The sequence below is a fragment of the Diospyros lotus genome, chromosome 11, assembly GCF_014633365.1.
Source record: "Diospyros lotus cultivar Yz01 chromosome 11, ASM1463336v1, whole genome shotgun sequence".
NCBI lineage: Eukaryota > Viridiplantae > Streptophyta > Magnoliopsida > Ericales > Ebenaceae > Diospyros > Diospyros lotus.
Window position 1 is genome coordinate 25,557,208 of NC_068348.1, and position 9,377 is coordinate 25,566,584.

Genomic DNA, 9,377 nt, shown 5'->3' on the forward strand with positions numbered 1-9,377 from the left:
ATTTTATGTTTGATTTTTAATTTATCCTTCCATTTACTAGATATTTAGAAAGAATGAATTATGCTATATTCATGTCTCGTTTCACAAATTATATCTACTTTCACAAGTTATATCCTTTTACAACATATAAATTTTTTTATAAATTAAAACTTTTTTCAGTAAATTAAAATAAAATAAAATAAATTATAAAGAACATTTATAATAGGGTTTATCCAACATACGTTGAATTGAATTTGTCTGTCCAATACGTGATGAGCATAAAAAAAATGAAAAGAATTAAGAAAATAAACTCCAAAAACATGGAGAGAGAAAAAGAATTTGATAGAACCCAAGTTTGGTTACATTATATTCAAATAATAGAAAAAAATCCAAAAAGGAGAAGAAAAAAGATTTTAACTGTATCTAAGTAAAAGAAAGGTTTTGATTAAACCTAAGGAGAAGAAAAAAAAGGGAGAAGGAGAGACTTGCCCCTTCAAGTTATTTCTATTATAATCATCTTTGCTCATCATTTGGAGGGAGATAGAAATCGATAAGGGATTTGAAAAAAGAAATAAATATAAATAAAAGTTTAGGAAAAAAAAATTAAATATAGGGATGTTTTGTTATTTTTTTAATGTCTAACGAGGTTAATTAACTATAAGGAAAAATTGCATCATTATATTTAATTTCAAAAGTAATTTATATTTCTTTTAAATATTAAAAATATTTTTTACAATTACCTTAAACTTCAAACGTTACGTGAAGTTTTCTCTAAATTTCAATCTATTGGTATGGTTTTTTTTTAGTTTGTTCGATTTATTTAGTCAGTTAGGTTTTTACGATTTTTGTTCGATTTTTGGTTAATTTGATTTTTTAATTTATTCAGTTGGTTCGATTTGATTTTCTATAACCGTTCAAAATTTTCAATTATTAGATTTACCGAACTAATTATTTGCACACCCCTATTGCTTTTCCATAGGATTGTTAGAGGTGATTGCTCACCTTCTAATTTTGAAAAAAAAATATCTTAAGTTATAATTGTGAGTCATTAGACTATTAAATTTTTTATTTTTTCTTATTTTTTACTTGTTAGAAATTAAACTTAATTAAACGTAATCCATCTAACTCTAATTAATTGCTAACAGGACACATCTTTACTACTCAGGTTTTAGAAATAAAGAGGAATATGAGTCCATGACTAGGATAGGATCAATTGGAGTTAAGCTCACAAATATTACGGCCCATGATACTTTTAACCACATATATAGAAAGTGTTTTTGGTTCTTTTCAGTCTATATTGAATATATTTTATAACACAGTATTTCGTTTTCTGCTGCTCATGTTACGAGTACCAATAGGTATATTGTTGTTACAAAATAAGCATAATTACTTACCAAACATACAAAACAAGTTATACATTCACTATAAACTTAAAAAAAAAACAAACAAACAAACACAATTGAGGAGCATTGCCACTCAATAAGGGTTTTAAAATCATTTTTGTGCCTGTTGTCCCATACAATACAACGCTTGCTTGTTCACGGAGTGTCATTTCTTGCTAAATTAATCGTTTATCCGCATTTCTATATATAAAAGGTATCACTAATTTCGAGTTATTTTTTTTTTTTTTTTGAATATTGATGATCATTTACATGTTACTTTGCCAAAAATGTAAACAAGAATAGTAGAATGTAAAATATCAAATTTCTTGTAGCCTTCTATCCAAGGGGGAGTTCTCCCGAAAAAGATATAGATCCCTAGAAAAGAAATTCTTCTGGAAAAGTTATCCCAAGAGAGAAAGTTCCCCCAGAGAATTGTTACTGTACCCATGAGAAGAGTTTTCCTGAAAGAGTTCCTCTAGGAAAACAAGTTCTCTTAGGGGACCATCCTACCCAACACACTCAGTGAATCATTCTGTTGGGGAGGTCAAAATGATACTTTTCTCCTGCACAACTCTACCTTATGTTGCTTCACACAATATGGCCCGCATACTAGGCCATTCTCACGCATCTTGTGATTCAAGGAGTAGCGTGCCCCCTGCATGTGAGTGTCACATGTCCCAATTACGACCCATGACTATAAATACCTCTTGACTATTTGTGTTCAAGAAATTTTTTTTCGTCCTTTTCACCTCCCAACACCTTGCACAACTCTTGTTTTTTTTGGAGAATCATTCACTTTTCCTGGATCATTTCCACTACATACTTTACTTGCATGTTCACCTACATTAATTCTTTATTCATTGTGACTTCGTCTTCTAACGTAAATATCAAAGTGCCTATGTAAGAGAAGAAATCCCCATATCCTTTCTAATTGTTTTCTTCCTTGCAAATATTTTTTCTAGGTATCAAGCAACTCTCCCAAACAATGGATCGAACATCCTCATATCTGCTGCTAACTTCTCCTAGAGAGGCCTTGGACTCCCGCCTAGGCCTACTAACTTCTTACTAAACTTTCCTAGAAATAAATATTAATTGACGCAGTTCAAAAATCACAAAACCTAATTAAAAGTTTGAGTGGCAAGGATAGGCATATTAAGGAAATAAATTCCTGCAATTAGCAAACTACATACAAAGGGAAAATCAATCTCCAGAAAAATGACCAAATTGTCAATATTTGTTAAAATTACATAAACTCTCCTCAAACAAACAGATTCAATAATAAATCTTCTTTTTCCCTTTGTTACCTCCAATGGTACCTAACAATGTTGAATATGATAAATTGAATGTTGAATCATCTAGTGAGAATTCAAAAAATGTGATTTTTCATGTATGAACAAATGTAGCAGGTACCATTATAAATGATTATATATAAAGACAAGTTAATTCCAAAAGGAAAATCAAATCAAATCATTTTTTTTCAACATTTCATGCTTAAGTCACGATAAATAATACCAAATTCATCCAAATAAAATGATAACCAACCTTATATGTCACCTACCATCAAATGCATGGCAAGGTTTACGTGACATAGATAATCATCATATCACAAGATTGTGTACGTAATTTTCATATCATAAGCATATCAACACAATTGTAAGCAATATGAAAGAAACTAAGAAATTTTAATAGCAAACCACTCACTTGTTTTCAAGATATTTGTCTTATTACTTGTGTTCGAATGCAAATATTCCAAATATAGACATCACAAAAGTTTCATGTATCTTTATTGAATTTTAAACAATGATCTTTTTATCATTATATATGTATATATATATTTATTTGTTTAATTATTTATTGTATTTATTATATATTATATATGTTTTCAAAAAATTTTGGGCATACCACACGCTGTTCACACGCCTACAGCCCTTGTCTCACATGCCACATGCATCAATCATTTTTTACCTTCTGCCATTTGCCATTTCCCTACAAGAAATTTGGGATTTAGCTATGGATTTTTAGCGATAAAATTTTTTTTCGCTATTTTGCGATGGAACAACAATGGAATTGCGAAAGATTGTGAAAAAAAAAAAATTGTGAGGATTAGCAACGGAATTTAGTGAAGAAAAAAATTTCGACGCTAAAAAAATAATAATAATAATAAATTTTTAGCGACAGAAAAAATAATCCATCGCTAATTTGGGCGATAGAATTAATGTTTTGTCACTAAATTTTAATAATAAAAAAATTAAAATGAATTTTTTAGATAGCAACAGAATTTATTTTCTGTAGCTAAATCTAGCAACGGAATTTACTTTCTGTCGGTAATTCTAACGACAGAATTTATATTCCATCGCAAACAATGGCGACAAAAAAATAAATTCCGTCACTAAATTTTAAAATAAAAAAATTAATTTTAATATTAATTTAAATAACAAAAAAAATTAAAAATAAAAATTAATTTTAGTGACAGATTTAATATTCTATCGCTAATTTTAACCACAAAATTATTTCTGTCGCTAAAAAATAAAATTTTAATTTAATTTTTTATTAAAAGTTAGAGACAAAAATAACTTTTTGTAGCTAACTTTAAAAATACAAAATTTAAATTGAATATTAATTTAAATAACCAAAAAATTAAAATTAGTGACAGATTATCCAAATTCGTCACTGATTTAGTGACGGAATATTCAATTCGTCGCTAATGTCAATTTTTTAATTTTTTTATTTTTATTCAATTAATTTATAAATATTTAAATTTGAGATGAATATTTAAATATTTAAATTTTATAAAAAATTAAATATATTAATGTATATTTAAAAAATTAAATATACATTTAAATATGAGATGAATATAAAAATAATAATTTATAAAATTTAAATAAATATATTAAGTTTAAAAACCATAATATTGTTAAATTCTAAATATATCAATTAATATATTTTATGTGCATAAAATAAAAAATATATTAAATGTATAATAATTAATTATTTGTAATATTTATTAAATATGTACAAAATGTAAACAAACACTATATTTGAAAAATAAATAAAAAGTTTAAAAACCATAATATTGTGAAAATTTTCATTATTTTAAATTTTAGAAATCATAAAAATGAAATAATATTGAGAGATTACATTATATAGATAAGAATTTAGGAGTTATCTTGTCAATCTCTTTCTCTCTATAAATAGGAGAATTTTTCGCTAAGCTAAAAAGTTTAAAAACCATAATATATGCATGACATTGTGTCTTATACTTGATAACAATATTATATGTCACTATCTAATATATAGATATTATAACATAATTAAATGTATAATTAAATCATTCATAATAAACAACTAGAGAAGTGACATGTGTTATTTTTGTTAAAAAATATATAAATAAATATTTATTTAATATATTTATGTAGCGTTTGTTAAAATGAGTAGGATAAGCGAGTATCAAGATAAGTCCGGAATGGTTTTCGGATCAAAATATGTAATAGTTTTTCCCCTTAATAGTTATACTATAAAAAAATTATAGGGGGTTAATTTTCATTTTTGAAGTTTAAGTGTTATGTATAAACCGCTAATGTTAACCAAGAAAAAAATAAATATATTTTTATATAAATTAAAAAATTCTAATCTAGATCTCTCTCTTCTTTGTCACTATTTGTTAGTCACCAACTATTATTTGTTAACAACCAACTATCGATCATTTGTCGCCATCGCCATCATCTCTTTCTCACACCATTAGTCGGTGTCGCAACAAATTATCTCATGTTGTCATATCTTTATCACTTGTCCTCTCTTTTTTTTTCTCTGAGTTGTAGATGAAATTCAATAATCTGGAACCCACTATGTTGATCAGATGGATTATGCTATTAACTACGATACTTTCTCAATCAACAATAAAATCTATTAACATTGTTCTACTATGTAATTGAGAATTCTAAGTGCGGTGAAAGTTTTGGACTTTTATTTTTAAATTTTTTTTGTGAAACTCGAGATTTATCCTAGTAATTTGTAGATGTTCTGTAGGTTTCGCTTAATATAATTTTTATTTATAGAAAAAATTAATTATTTGAGACAATAAACTATTAATAAATAATTCAATATATCAAACTAATTTATTATAATTATTAGATTTATAATATAATTATATTTTTAAATAAATATTAATTTGAAATACAATAATTTAAATTATTTTATTATCACTTAGATGATTATAATAAAATTTTATTTAAATTGTTTAGTAATAAGATTTTATTAAATTATATTATTTTTATCAATTAAATAATTATTAATAGTATTTTTATAAATTATATTATTTTTTATTTAATTATTTAACATTTAAAAAACTAAATAAATTTAATAGGCGAGAATCTCCCTACCTCTTTTCTGGCCAAATCCCCCCCCCCTCTTCCACCCAAAAATCCCTAAATCCCCAAACCTTCCCCCAAATCCCCAAGTCCCCCATCTCTAGCTCTCTCGTCCTCGCCTCTCACCCTCTCTTGCATCTCGCTCACTATCTTGTCCTCGCTCTTGCCTCTCGCTTGATGTCTCGCCCTCGCCTCTCACTGTTCGTCCTCGCCCTTGCCTCTCGGTTGCTCGCTCTCTTATTATCGCTCGCGACTCGCCCTTGTCTCTCACTTGCTTGCGCTCGCCCTTGCCAAGGTTTAGTTGTCTCTCGTTGTCTGTTATGTTTAATTTTTTTCTTTTTTGGATATATGTTTTACTTTTTATTTTTGAAATTTGTTTGTTGCTCATATATGTTAAATTTAGTAAATTTATAGTATTTTTAGTATTAGTTCATTTCTTTCTCTTTAATTTTTTTTATGTTCCTTTCTTTCTTTTTTGCTTTATTTTGCTTGTTTATATGCTTTGCTTGCAACCTTGGCCTTTTAAGTGAATTATTAGAAATGTTCATTTCTTTCTTTTTTATGTTTACTTTTTTTTTTTTTGCATTGTTTTATTAGAAATTTTTCTATTGCATTGTTTGTTGCTCATATATTTTTTATGTTCCTTTCTTTCTTTTTTTGTGTTGTTTTGTTTGTTTATATGTTTTGTTTATTTTCAGTAAATTATTAGAAATGTTTGTTAGGATGGTAGTTTTATTCGTTTTTTGGTTATATTTAAAGTTTAAATATTTAAGTATTAAATTTTAATATTAATTAATTATCTTTTTTAACAATTTTATCCATTTTCACAATAAGTGTTCTTTTTCTAAGCGAAAATATTTTTTTATTTTTAATTATTTTTAATTTATTATTATTTTTAATTTTTATTATGCTTTAGATTTTTTTTAATATAGTTTAGGACATAAATTTTTATTAAAAAAATAAAAAATATATATTTTAGCGACAAAATATTTTCGTCGCTAAAATAAAGTTACTTTTTTATAAAAAAAAATAAAACAATAGTGACGGAATATTCCGTCGCTAGAATAAATTTTTATTTTTTATATATTTTTTTTAAATAGCAACGAAAATTTTCGTCTACATTTAGTGACGAAAAATTTCCATTGCTAATCATTCGTTAAATTGATTTAGCGACAGAATATTTTCATTGCTAAAAATCGAAATTCTTGTAGTGTTGATCGTCGAAAAAACTAGGGGTTATTTTCTTCGTCTTTCAATTTTTAAGTTTGAATTTATTTTCAATTTTGTGTATTGAGTGTTTGTTTTGAAATTGCTGAAAATATGTTCTTTTTGTCTATAGCATTTTTTGTGTTTTGAAAATTTTGAACGTGTTTGTGATGAAAACAGTTAAAATGACTTTTTGTTGTTTTAAGTTTTCTTATAAAACTTTTCTTTATTTTTGAAAATGCATTTTTTAAAATATGAAAATAAACACATTTTCACTATTTTATAAAACTAAAAACGACAAAAAAACAACAAATCAAACAGAACCTTAGATTGTATTCTTTTTACTTTTTAATTTTTAGTTTTGAATTCATTTTCAATTTTCTGTTTTGGTAGTCTATTTTTAAAAAATTGAAAACACGTTCTCTTTGTCATTTTAAAAAATAATTTCTCAAAATAAAAAATTAGAAAACGAATTTTTTTTGAAATTTTGAAAATAATTTTTTAATAATATTTTATTCAATAAATTTGATTAATCAGTAAATTAGAAATATTTAATGTTAATATATTATTAAAAAAATACATACATTTTAAAGTTAATGAATTTTGTAATATTTTTTTTCATTATAATAATAAAATATGAATAAATAAATAAATAAATGTATTTTGAGTTTAGAGTTTGTTTTGAATGAAAACGCTTAAAATAATTTTTTATTATTTTGAGTTTTTTTTACAATTTTTTTTTTTGTTTTCAAAAATCTTTATATATATAAAAGTATGATAGTCTTCAAAAAAAAAATTTCCCTCCAAAACTTGCATTAATGATTTACAATTAATACTTATTGTATTAATAATTTATATTTTGTAATTTACATTAATAATTTAAAATTTTCAATTGCTTTGAAATAATAAGTAATAATAAAATTTTCTCCCAAAACTTGCATTAATGATTTACATTTAATACTTATTGCATTAATAATTTACATTTTGTAATTTGCATCTTTATATATATAAAAGTAGAATAGTCTTCAAAAAAGAAATTTCCCCCCAAAACTTGCATTAATGATTTACAATTAATACTTATTACATTAATAATTTGCATTAATAATTTAAAATTTTCAATTGCTTTGAAATAATAAGTAGTAATAAAATTTTCCCCCAAATTAATGATTTGCGTTTAGTACTTATTGAATTAATAATTTATATTTTGTAATTTGCATTTTATATATATAAAAGTAAGATAGTTTTCAAAAAAGAAATTTCCCTCCAAAATTTGCATTAATGATTTACAATTAATACTTATTGCATTAATAGTTTGCATTTTGTAATTTTCATTAATAATTTAAAATTTTCAATTGCTTTGAAATAATAAGTAGTAATAAAATTTTCCCTCAAAACTTGCATTAATGATTTGCGTTTAGTACTTATTGCATTAATAATTTACATTTTATAATTTACATATTTATATATATATATATATAAAAGTAAGATAGTCTTGAAAAAAGAAATTTTCCTTCAAAACTTGCATTAATAATTTACAATTAATACTGATTGAATTAATAATTTGTATTTTGTAATTTGCATTAATAATTTAAATCTTTCAATTGTTTTGAAATAATAAGTAGTAATAAAATTTTCTCCCAAAATTTGCATTTAATACTTATTGCATTAATAATTTACATTTTGTAATTTGCATTAATAATTTAAATCTTTCAATTGTTTTGAAATAATATGTACTAATTATTGTAAAATTAATAATAAATTTTAAATATACAAGTTTTTCAATGCTAATTGTTTTGTATTAAATTTGCATGAGTTTTATGAGAAATATTAATAGACAACTTAAACTATTAATTAAGTAATAGAAAAGTATCTATTTATTTAAAATATTATTTTTATATCTTTATTCTATGTATATTTATATAATATTAAAATATGATAGTCAAATAAAGTATTTTGCCAAGCGTCAATCAATGGTGAATTTTTTTCCTCAAAAATTTGCATTAAATCAAAGGTAGTGATTAATTAATTATTAATTACTTTAATAATTATATTATAGTCTTGAAAATGTGATGTCTTAACAAATTCATAAAAAATTATTTAAGGTTATCAAATACTAGGGTTTTTCAATGCTAATTAATATTTAAGGTATCACATTTTTAAGACTATGGAAGAAATCAAAATTCATTTTTTTTAAATTTTGTTATTATTGAAAAAATTTATTCTTACTCATATTTAAGAGTTTTAATTTATATTTATAATTTATATATAATAAATAGAAAATAACGAACTTCATGGAAATATTATAGATTTTATAATATTTATTTATAAATAAATATAATATAATAAAAAAATTATAAGTATATTGAATTTAAAGTGTTCTCCATTAACATATTGAATAGTGAATAATTAAGTAAATTTAAATTTTTTTAACATGATTAAAGAT